Raw genomic sequence first — 8,871 nt, 5'->3', positions numbered from 1 at the left:
GGGAAAGAGAGGGTGAGGACTCCTTGAGAAAGGTTTGGTGGCCTGATCATGAAATGATAACATTCCCCAGGCCAGAGCTCAGGTGGGTGACCACCTCTGACTTCGAGGGCAGTGGGGAAATAGTTCTTGCTGTGTTTCCAAAAGTTAATCTCATCAGTCTCTTTCACAGGCCCTAGGATATAGTAAGAGCGTGTATAGGTTTTGCTGTCAGACAAACCACATATCTGGCTGCTCTACTAGCCATGTGACCTTGGATGACTTGTTTGATATGCTACAGAATAGCTGTCCACTCCTCTTTGTCTTATCTCTCTCTCCCACTTTCATTTCTTAATAAATATCTCAGCCATTTTTTCTTTTGGGACCTTCCTCATAGGGTAGTGTTGAGAATTATATTCAGTAAAGCATATAAAGATCACCACTGTGTCTGGGACTAGACATGCTCTCAAGGACTCATTACCTCCCATTATTTTTATGTACCCTGGAAATCTTCGGGGTGGTGGTAACCAAAGTGGGTTCAGACACCTGAGTTTCTCTCTTTGTCATATGACTAGAATGAGTTAAAAGAGTTTCAGTCTTTTAGGCATCAAATAATGATGATATTAAATGTGTATTAAACTACACCTATGGTCCTGAAAGACAGTATGTGGAGAAAATTGGAGGCTGCAAAATTCAACTGTAGTTATACCATTCCTTACATATGTCGTTTCCTTTCCAAATGTTTTGAAGAAAATGTATCAGTGTAAGGAAATGAGCCATTTTAAAATAATAAACTGCATGAGATCCTAGTATCTTTTGGGATTTGAGCTTATATGCCCTTCAGCCAGTCTATCTAGACTAATTGAATCCGCTTAATTGAGCTACAAATCTATGAGGATGAGTTCTTAAGGGATTTTCCAAACATCCTGCTTACAGATAAATCAGAATGATTACAAAGTAGTCCTTCTGACTGTGCCTGGCTGCAGGAGACTATGAAATGAAAAACAAGATGAGAGGAAATGTGCACACTCTAAAATATGGAAAAGAGTTGGTGCAGGTTCAGGATTAGCTGTGCACAGATGTTGCTGTTGGCTCCTGGTTAAAGAATGTTTTCTCACTTTAAATCTGAATGATGATCTTATGTCTCCTGGAAATGGGGCACAGATTGAGATATTTTCCCTGTCAACTGGCCTTCTTGCTCTACTACTAAAATGTTTAAAGTGTTCTGAACAAATAGTAATTAAAGATGCAATTCTTTTGGAAAGGAAGATAAGTCACAGAACCCTGAATTTAATGTAATTTCTCGGCACACTTTATCATCAGTATTCTGAGATCTACCCACAGCTAAAATTCATGGAATGAAGCTTTCTGAATTTCAAAATGCTTATTATTCTACCAGAAAAAAAAAAGAGAGATGTGGTTAAAAACCAGGTGTTAAGAGGCCAGCTGACATCAAAGTTTGGCTGTTCCTTGGCATTTTAAACACTACAAATGATGTAAACTTTGTTTTCTGAAAATGCTTCAAGGAAAAGAATTAGTGGTCTAATCTGATCTCTAACCACTACATCCTTCCCATTTTCATTCACTATTTACAGACACAAGAAATGGAAGTCACGTATTTATAATTTGTCAAGCCAAAATATAATTAATTCCATTGTTGGATGAAATTTCATTTATACACCTGAAAAAATGACTTTGTTTCTTTAGCTTCAGTATTCTGGGTTGTAGACTTTCTTATATTTTAACATGCAACCTAGTAGTAAAAGAGATTAGTTTTTCTGCAAAATATTAATGTTGGTACATTTGAATATTCTATTTCTTAACAGTAGAATATTTTCTTTGAAAAATTAAACTTCAGTATCAAAATGGGCAACCTAAGTAATGGGTTTATAAAAACAGAATCCATCCTCTTCCCAAACACATGTTACCTATAAGAACATAAAGAGGATCTACACACAAGCTTTTCAAATAATTTTTTTTTACAGTTTATTTTAAATACTGATCATAAACCAGGTTGGGAAACTCATATCTGGCTTGAAGGGGATGTCTTTGAGACTTAAAATGTTCCAATGAAATATTATCCCCTGACACAGTTAAATTAAATTTCATAAAGTTCATCCACTAGCCTCTTGGCCTCTACTTCCAAATTTGTTTTATCATATGTACCATAAATTGAAAAGCAACAGGAAAAATCATGCTGAGCAGCTGTCCTGCTTACATAAAAATTATGAGAATGAAATTAACTACAGTTTATGATTCCGTTTCAGTCCTGATGATGAAGAAGCCACATTATAAAGGAGATTTCCATTGCTGCCATTTATAAATACCCAGGAGGACAGGTGCGTTGGTGGTGTAAAACATGTTCTCTACACACACATAAGTAGGCAGAATAAGGCATTTAGATTCCACAGACTGCCTATGAGAGGAACTAAAAGACCTTGAAAAACCAATGTTTTCTCACAAATTCACATAACTCCTTAAAATTGCCCCTATTATTTACAGCTTTGGCTCATATCACTTTAGGGCCTACGAGATCTTTAGTTGAAAAAATATAATAGCTTATATTTGTAGGGTGAATTGCATATAATGAAGCAGTTTCATACCTATTCTCTCTTATGATCCTCATACCTTAGTTTTATAAAGACAAGGGTGGAAGAGAGTTCCGTGGAGATGAATGGGCCCTGAGAAGCACATGACTGAACCCAAGGATTTTAATCTAGGCTGCTCTCTCTTTTATGATGACAATGATATCTTTACTCATATTTCATCGTATATATTAATGTGTCTTATCTGGAAAAGCTAGGAAGGTTCATTTTGATGGAGGGAAAAAGGAAATAATGCAAAGCACTGATCCATGCCAAGAAAGACAGGCCAGTTTGAATGGGAAGCTCAGAAAAAGAGACAAGGTGACAAAAAGTAGAGGAGAAAGGACACCTTTCAAATACCCTGAACAAAATAATTCCACTTAAAACAACTAAAAATGCTGGAAGAAAATTTAAACATGCACACACTCTCTCTCTCTCTCTCTCTCTCTCTCTCTCTCTCTCTCTCTCTCACACACACACACACACACACACACACACACACATTGCATGACTCAAGAAAGTGAGGCATTCTGAAAAATGAAAACAAATGTAAAAATGTTAATCCAAGAGAAAGCAAAACATTGAATCTGCATTTCACTCTTAGATATCTGATAAAACCTGATGAAATGAGTTTTGATTTAAAAACTGAAGACAAAGAAGGGGCATGACCAAGGGACAGAGTCTGAGAGTACCCTAGAATCTACATCTCAGTATAATGGTGCTCTGGAGACAAACCTCACCCACAGATTAAAACAGGAAAGGGCCTTGGCCCAGGTTAGAGGAAAAATAAAATCACCTCTTAGAATTCATAAGACAAGCCAACAAACATATGAAACTAAGTTCTGAACTTACACCATCTATGTGGAAAACAAAACGTCTCCTAAAGAAATTTATTGTTGCCCTAGGTTTATGGTACACATAAAAGAAAGTGCAAATTCTTTTGGAGGAATAGCCCTTCACCCTCTTCTGCAGAGTATTCTCACATATAAACTTGTAAGAAAGGTGAGATTACAATTAAAAAGAAAATCGCAAGACACAAGAAAGCAAGCTAAAGAGGTTATTAAAAATAAGATTAAAGAGCAAGAGGAAAAACATTTAAAAAACAATTTAAAGACTAAAATCTAGACCTGAAAAACAAAATGAATGAAAAAGAAAAATCAATGGGTATAACAGGAGTTTAGAACTAGTTGAAGAAATAATTACACAAATACAATTTATATCTGAAAAATTTTTAAATGGCAGAAAAGAGACAAAAGGTTGAAAATGCGACAGATCGACTAAGAGAAACAGACAACAGAGGAAGAAGTCTAAAGTCTGAATTGGAGTTTCTGAAGGACAGGCTGGAGGAGAGAAAATCTTCAGAGAAGAGAATGGCTAAGAAATTTCCAGAAGTCTAATAAGTGTGAATACTCACGTTCAAGATCTCAGTGAATTCCAAATCATAAAAAATAAAAACCAGTCAAATACATAAAAACATAAACCCCAAAGACAAAGAGAAGATATTAAGAATACTCATTAAAAGAGGAACTCCAACAAGACAAAACTAAACAAAGAATACTTTAAAAATAGACAGCAAGAAGGTTGAATGTATCCTCTCATCAAAAGCAATGGAAGCTATCAACCTAAAAGTTTATTTTCAACAAAACACTCTTAAAATAAAATTTAAAAGGTGATTTTCACAAAACAAATAGAATACACTTTAGTCATCAAGAATGTAAACACAGATGTAAGATGAAATTAGATGTAAGATGATATGGTGGGCAATGAAGCTTGTAAATAAATGTTTAAATCTAAATATCAGAAAATTACTACTGACAATTATAAAATAATCTAAATTTTCAGGTAGAAATAACAACATAGTACTAAAACATACAGCTACAATACCATTAGTCAGGGTTGTGGACTATTCTAATGGTTATGTAGTACTATCTCATTGTTTCAATTTGAAATTCCCAGAAGATAAATGATGTTCAGCATTTTTTTCAGATGCTTATCTATCACCTGTATACCTTCTTTGATGTGGTGTCTGTACAGATTTTTCCCATTTTTTAACTGAGATGCTTATTTTCTTACTGCTGAGTTTAAATTTTTTTTTGTCTATTATGAATAGAAGTCCTTAACCAGATATGTGTTTTAAAAATATTTTCTTCTAGTCTGTGGCTTGTCTGTTTTATACACTCAAAAGTATATGCTGAGAGCAGAAGTTCCAAATTTTAATGAAATATACCATCAATTTTTTTCTTTAATGGATGGTGCTTTTTGTTACATCTACAGTAACTGCCAAATCCAAAGTCACTTAGATTTTCTTCAATGTTATCTTCTAGAAGTTGTATAATTTTGTTTTACATTTAGATCTGTGATCCATTTTAAGTCAATTTTTTATGAAATGTGTAAGTTTTCTGTCTTGATTCACTTGTTTGACTGTGGATGTCCAGTTTTTCCAGCAGCACTTGTTGAAAAGACCATCTTTTCTCCATTGCATTGCCTTTGCTCCTTTGTAAAAGATCAATTAACTATATTTATGGGCTCCCTATTCTGTTCCATTGATCTACATATCTATTCTTTTGCCAATACCGCAGTGTCTTTATCATTGTAACTAAGCCTTGAAGTTGAGTAGTCTAAGGCTCCAATTTTGCTCTCCTTCAGTATTGTGTTGCCTATTCTGGGTCTTTTTTTCCTCTCCACATAAAATTTAGAATCAGTTTGTTGATATCTACAAAACAACTGCTGGGATTTTGTAGTGATAGCATTGAATCTATAAATCAAGTAGGGAATAGCTGATATCTGGAAAATGTGGACTCTTTCTACCAATGAACATGGAATGTCTCTCCATTTATCTAGTTCTTCTTTAACTTTTCTTTTTCAGAGTTTTGAAGTTTTCCTCATATAGATCTTGTACATATTTTGTTAGATTTATTACTAAGTACATCCCACTTTTTGGTGATAACATAAGTGATATTGTATTTTTAATTTCAAGTTCCAACTGTTCATTGCTGGTTATATAGGGAAGCAATTGCCTTTGAATATTATCCTTATATCCTGAACCTTTCCATAATTACATATTATTTCCATTAATTTTTTTCTTTTAACATCTTTATTGAAGTATAATTAATTTACAGTGGTGTATTACTTTCTGCTTTATGACAACATGAATCAGTTATACATATATATATGTCCCCATATCTCTTTCCTCTTGCGTCTCCCTCCCTCCCTCCCACGCTCCCTATCCCAACCCTCTAGGTGGTCACAAAGCACCAAGCTGATCTCCCTGTGCTAGGCGGCTGCTTCCCACTAGCTACTGATTTTAAGTTTGGTAGTGTATATATGTCCATGCCACTCCCTCACGTTGTCCCAGCTTACCCTTCCCCCTTCCCCATATCCTCAAGTCCATTCTCTATTAGGTCTGTGCCTTATTCCCGTCTTGCCCCTAGGTCTTTCATGACCATGTTTTTCTTTTTTTTTAGATTCCGTATATATGTGTTAGCATACGGTATTTGTTTTTCTCTTTCTGACTTACTTCACTCTGTATGACAGACTCTAGGTCCATCCCCCTCACTACAAACAACTCAATTTCGTTCCTTTTTATGGATGAGTAATATTCCATTGTATATATGTGCCACATCTTCTTTATCCATTCATCTGTTGATGGACACTTGGGTTGCTTCCATGTCCTGGCTATTGTAAATAGAGCTGCAATGAACATTTTGGTACATGACTCTTTTTGAATTATGGTTTTCTCTGGGTATATGCCCAGTAGTGGGATTGCTGGGTCGTATGGTAGTTCTACTTTTAGTTTTTCAAGAAACCTCCATACTGTTCTCCATAGTGGCTGTACAAATTTAAATCCCCACACCAACAGTGCAAGAAGGTCCCATTTTCTCTACACCCTCTCCAGCCATTTATTGTTTGTAGATTTTTTGATGACGGCCATTCTGACCGGTGTGAGATGGTATCTCATTGTAGTTTTGATTTGCATTCCGCTAATGATTAATGACGTTGAGCAATCTTTCATGTGCTTGTTGGCAATCTGTATATCTTCTTTGTAGAAATGTCTATTTAAGTCTTCTGTCCACTTTTGGATTGGGTTGTTCGTTTTTTTGATATTGAGCTGCATGAGCTGCTTGTAAATATTGGAGATTAATCCTTTGTCCGTTGCTTCATTTGCAAATATTTTCTCCCATTCTGAGGGTTGTCTTTTCGTCTTGTTTATGGTTTCCTTTGCTGTGCAAAAGCTTTGAAGTTTCATTAGGTCCCATTTGTTTATTTTTTTTTTATTTCCATTTCTCTAGGAGATAGGTCAAAAAGGACCTTGCTGTGATTTATGTCATAGAGTGTTCTGCCTATGTTTTCCTCTATAAGTTTTATAGTGTCTGGCCTTACATTTAGGTCTTTAATCAATTTTCATTTTATTTTTGTGTATGGTGTTAGGGAGTGTTCTAATTTTATTCTTTTACATGTAGCTGTCCAGGTTTCTCAGCACCACTTATTGAAGAGGTTGTCTTTTCTCCACTGTATATTCTTGCCTCCTTTATCAAAGATAAGGTGACCATATGTGCGTGGGTTTATCTCTGGGCTTTGTATCCTGTTCCATTGATCTATATTTCGGTTTTTGTGCCAGTACCATACTGTCTTGATTACTGTAGCTTTGTAGTATAGTCTGAAGTCAGGCAGCCTGATTCCTCCCGCTCTGTTATTCTTTCTCAAGATTGCTTGGGCTACTCGGAGTCTTTTGTGTTTCCATACAAATTGTGGAATTTTTTGTTCTAGTTCTGTGAAAAATGCCTTTGGTACTTTGATAGGGATTGCATTGAATCTGTAGATTGCTTTGGGTAGTACAGTCATTTTCACAATGCTGATTTTTCCAATACAAGAACATGGTATATCTCTCCATCTATTTCTATCATCTTTAATTTCCTTCATCAGTGTCATAATTTTCTGCATACAGGTCTTTGGTCTCCTTAGGTAGGTTTATTCCGAGATACTTTATTCTTTTTGTTGCAATGGAAAATGGGAGTGTTTTCTGAATTTCACTTTCAGAATTTTCATCATTAGGATATAGGAATGCAAGAGATTTCTGTGCATTAATTTTGTATCCTGGTACTTTACCAAATTCGTTGATTAGCTCTAGTAGTCTTCTGGTAGCATTTTTAGGATTCTCTATGTATAGTATCATGTCATCTGCAAACAGTGACAGCTTTACTTCTTCTTTTCCAATTTGGATTCCTTTTGTTTCTTTTTCTTCTCTGATTGCTGTGGCTAAAACTTCCAAAACTATGTTGAATAAGAGTGGTGAGAGTGGGCAACCTTGTCTTGTTCCTGATCTTAGTGGAAATGGTTTCAGTTTTTCACCATTGAGGACGATGTTGGCTGTGGGTTTGTCATATATGGCTTTTATTATGTTGAAAAGAGTTCCCTCTATAGCTACTTTCTGGAGGGATTTTTGTCATAAATGGGTGCTGAATTTTGTCAAAAGCTTTCTCTGCATCTATTGAGATGCTCATATGATTTTTCTCCTTACATTTGTTAATATGGTGTATCACATTGATTGATTTTCATATATTGAAGAATCCTTGCATTCCTGGGATAAACCCCACTTGATTATGGTGTATGATCCTTTTAATGTGCTGTTGGATTCTGTTTGCTAGTATTTTGTTGAGGATTTTTGCATCTATGTTCATCAGTGATATTGGCCTATAGTTTTCCTTCTTTGTGACATCTTTGTCTGGTTTTGGTATCAGGGGGATGGTGGCCTCATCGAATGAGTTTGGGAGTGTTCCTCCCTCTGCTATATTTTGGAAGACTTTGAGAAGAAGAGGTGTTAGCCCTTCTCTATATGTTTGATAGAATTCGCTTGTGAAGCCATCTGGCCCCAGGCTTCTGTTTGCTGGAAGATTTTTAATCAGAGACTCAATTTCAGTGCTTTGATTGGTCTGTTTATATTTTCTTTCTCTTCCTGGTTCAGTCTCAGAAGGTTGTGCTTCTCTGAGAATGTGTCCATTTCTTCCAGGTTGTCCAGTTTATTGGCATATAGTTGCTTGCAGTAATCTCTCATGATCCTTTTTATTTCTGCAGTGTCAGTTGTTACTTCTCCTTTTTCATTTCTAATTCTATTGATTTGAGCCTTCTCCCTTTTTTTCTTGATGAGTCTGGCTAATGGCTTATCAATTTTGTTTATCTTCTCAAACAACCAGCTTTTAGTTTTATTGATCTTTGCTGTCACTTCCTTCATTTCTTTTTCATTTATTTCTGTTCTGATCTTTATGATTTCTTTCCTTCTGCTAACTCTGGGTTTTTTTGTTGTTCTTCTTCT

Source organism: Lipotes vexillifer, unplaced genomic scaffold (assembly GCF_000442215.2).
Source record: "Lipotes vexillifer unplaced genomic scaffold, Lipotes_vexillifer_v1.1 scaffold7, whole genome shotgun sequence".
NCBI classification, from domain to species: Eukaryota; Metazoa; Chordata; class Mammalia; order Artiodactyla; family Lipotidae; genus Lipotes; species Lipotes vexillifer.
Note: the sequence above shows the minus strand (reverse complement) of the source record.